The sequence below is a fragment of the Oncorhynchus gorbuscha genome, unplaced genomic scaffold, assembly GCF_021184085.1.
Source record: "Oncorhynchus gorbuscha isolate QuinsamMale2020 ecotype Even-year unplaced genomic scaffold, OgorEven_v1.0 Un_scaffold_861, whole genome shotgun sequence".
NCBI lineage: Eukaryota > Metazoa > Chordata > Actinopteri > Salmoniformes > Salmonidae > Oncorhynchus > Oncorhynchus gorbuscha.
In genome coordinates, this window is record NW_025745848.1 from 154,517 (window position 1) to 158,409 (window position 3,893).

Genomic DNA, 3,893 nt, shown 5'->3' on the forward strand with positions numbered 1-3,893 from the left:
ACACACACACACACACGCACACACACACACGCACACACACACACACACGCACACACACACACACACACACACACACACACTGCTACAGGTGCTCTCCTGGGAAAGAGCAGGAGCTCAACTAGCAGGTACAGTAGTTGATATATCTTCCTGAGTTGTTTTCCACACACTGCAGCTTCCTCTATAAAGCAGATGTTTTTCTCCCAGTCTGTTAGTCTCTGTATTTGTCATATTGAAACCAGACCACTGAGACCAGGGCTGCCGATCCAGTCAGTGGAACTGAAGAGGTGGATGTTAGCTAACACATACTGCTGTCGCAGCAGAACGCTGAACACGGACACGATCAAAAACAAAAGGGCATCGTCACACATCACCTTTGTCGTACATGAAAGCCAACGGTGCAAGCCTGGTCTCCATGGTAATGAGGTGTGCCAGAGCGAGACAGAGAGAATCAAAGCGAGACAGAGCTGCTCTACTCTTTCATCTCGGGGCCTTTGTGACATCAGCATCAGACAGGCCACTTTCCTAATTGTGTGTGTGTGTGTTCCTGTGCGTACGCACGAACGTGTGTTTTAAACACATACCTGTGTGTGTGTGTTCCTGTGCGTACGCACGAACGTGTGTTTTAAACACATACCTGTGCGTGTGTGTCCTCGGCGCAGATGTGGATGAGTGTGTGGAGGGCCAGCAGCAACAGCGCTGCCAGCAGACCTGCGTCAACACCTTCGGCTCGTTCCGCTGCTCTTGCCCCTACGGACACACCCTGGCTGGGGACGGAAGGGCCTGTGTGGCTGAGTGTCCCGCAGGGTACAGGAAACAACCCTCAACCCCGATACCTGGAGGAAACCTGTCCAGAAAGGAGTGTGTAGGTAGGAGACACTGGGATGCCGTAGGTTTAGCAGAAATGAATAGAATGCCACAACTTCTAATTAGACTAGTGGAACATCTCTCTCTCTTAATTACCCTTGCGGAAATCTAATTAGCATAATCCTCCCATAAAAACCCATCAATTTATGCTAGAGACATCTCAATCCACCACATCAGCCGATGTCACACTTCTGCATCTGCGGTGAAAGGTGACAGAGCTAGAGCGGTGTTTGTCAGACCATGAGGCATCCCGAAAATCATTCTCTCAAAATATTGTCTGTAGGGCCTCCCGGGTGGCGCAGTGGTTAAGGGCGCTGTACTGCAGCGCCAGCTGTGCCACCAGAGACTCTGGGTTCGTGCCCAGGCTCTGTCGCAACCGGCCTTCGTCTCTCCCCGAGCCCGTACGGGAGTTGTAGAGATGAGACAAGATAGTAGCTACTAACAATTGGATACCACGAAATTCGGGGTAAAAAATAATTGTATATATATATATTGTCTGTAGCGTCTGAACATCTCTATGGAAAGATTAGACTCAAGAACATGATGGGTTCTCCCTTTTGCTCTATGACCCCCACAAGCATCTTGGGACACCTCTGAAGGTGGTACAGACGATCTGCCAACTTCTGTCTGTCGCGTCCAAACTGTTTGGGCTACACACTAATATGACCCCTCTGTGGAAAGGTCAGACTCTCACAAACACGTATTTGGATCTACAACGCTCACAAGACTCTTCTGAAGAGTCCTCAGTACCAGTTGAAAAACATGTATGGAAGTATACAATACCAGCGAAAAGTTTGGACACCTACTCATTCAAGGGTTTTCTTTATTTTTACTATTTTCTACATTGTAGAATAATAGTGAAGACATCAAAAATATGAAATAACACAAATGGAATAATGTAGTAACCAAAAAAGTTGTAGAAAATCTAAATGTATTTTAGATTCTTCAAAGCAGCCACCCTTTGACTTGATGACAGCTTTGCACACTCTTGGCATTCTCTCAAGCAGCTTCATGAAGAATGCTTTTCCAATGGTCTTGAAGGAGTTCCCACATATGCTGAGCACTGCTTTTCCTTCACTCTGCAGTCCAACTCATCCCAAACCATCTCAATTGGGTTGAGTTCGGGTGATTGTGGAGGCCAGGTCATCTGATGCAGCACTCCATCACTCTCCTTCTTAGTCAAATTGCCCTTACAAAGCCTGGAGGTGTGTTTTGGGTCATTGTCCTGTTAGTTAAGGAAAAGCAGCCAAAAAGTGCTCAGGATATGTGGGAACTCCTTCAAGACTGTTGGAAAAGCATTCCAGATGAAGCTGGTTGAGAGAATGCAAAGTGTGTGCAAAGCTGTAATCAAGGCAAAGGGTGGCAAATCTGAAATATATTTTTTATTTGTTTAACACTTTTTTGGTTACCTCATGATTCCATTGTTATTTCATAGTTTTGATGTCTCCACTATTATTGTACAACGTAGAAAATAGTATGTAGGTGTGTCCAAACGTTTGACTGGTACTGTATATATTTTATTCTTCAAGTGGTCTTAAAATTCAAAAATAAAATAACTAAATGATCCTTGGTAATGACATTCTTAAAACAATTCCACGTAGCTTAGTGGAATCAATAGAAAATAGATACAACAATGTCATTCAGCAAACAGAATGTGTATGGCGATCAGGTTGTCTTCAACTGCTGGAATGACACTGATCCTGTTACAGACATCAATGAATGTGAGGAGCCAGAGGTCAGTGTACCTGGACACCGGTGTCAGTGGAAGTGTGTGAACCTGCCTGGCTCCCACCGCTGTATCTGTCCCAGAGGCTACAAACTGTCCTCAGACAGACACCACTGCAGAGGTGAGATGACTACACACACACACACACACACACACACACACACACACACACACACACACACACACACACACACACACACACACACACACACACACACACACACACACACACACACACACACACACACACACACACACACACACACATAAATTGATCAAAACGGAAGTCTTTGACAAATCTAAATCTTCCAATGATATTTTCCTGACCAGCCCTTTGCCCTGTTTCATCAACAGATATCAACGAGTGCAGCCGTAAGAATGGTGGCTGCTCTCACCTGTGCCTGAACCATAAAGGAAGTTACCAGTGTTCCTGTCCTGCCTCTCACCGCCTCTCCCCTACAGTAGGAAGAAGTGTCAGCCAAGGAAAGAACAGCAGAGTAATGTGTAGCAGAGATCGTGTGGAGATCATTTAAATATAATGTCATTTATTCCATTGCTTTCTACCATCCCTCTGTTCGGCTCTTGAACAATGACTTACTATTGAATCTACATTTTGTCAGTCCTTAGATGTATTTTTGTCAAATAATTACTGAGAACAGTATAAAAACTATTAAAATATTATTGTCACATCCAGAACATATCTGTGACATTGAATAGAGGCTTGGACTGCATATTACAGACATATAGCTGAAGAGAAACCAGAAAAACACGTTATTAGTTTAGGGATTTAATTGATGGCATTTAAATATATTTCCCTCAAGTGATTACATGTTGTTTTACAAGGTAGTGTGAATGAATGAGTAAAAACATAATGGAAACACGGTGCAGACACTGTGATAATAGATTAGTAGAATTGATCCCCTCAAAATGTCCTCAACTGCAGACTTATAACATGGCCATGCCTATAGGAATATCAAATGTAATTTTTTTATTAAAAGTGACAGTATTAATTGTACTTTAGTCTGTTATATAAACAGTCATAGTACTTTGTTAAAAATACATTATTTCTATGTATCTACTATATTTATAGTCTCTTTTTAAATATATAAAATAAAGTTAGACACAAAAACAGAACTGTTTCAGCCTCAGTCGTCCTTAACTGCAGAACAGATTCTCCCTTCAACTGTAAGCCTGCTGGGATGCTAATGTCTACCACACAGTGTTGTACTGAATGACTACGGGATGCTAATGTCTAACACACAGTATTGTACTGAATGACTACGGGATGCTAATGTCTAACACA

The 3,893-nt window shown here is 43.1% G+C and overlaps 1 long non-coding RNA gene across 1 annotated transcript; it reads left to right on the top strand.

Moving 5' to 3' along the window:
* Window positions 1-601: 601 nt before the first annotated feature.
* On the top strand, window positions 602-3,036 carry LOC124020598. The gene is made up of 3 exons (XR_006836105.1): window positions 602-866; window positions 2,574-2,711; window positions 2,945-3,036. It is a non-coding gene; the product is annotated as an uncharacterized LOC124020598 (long non-coding RNA).
* The last annotated feature ends 857 nt before the right edge of the window (window positions 3,037-3,893 follow it).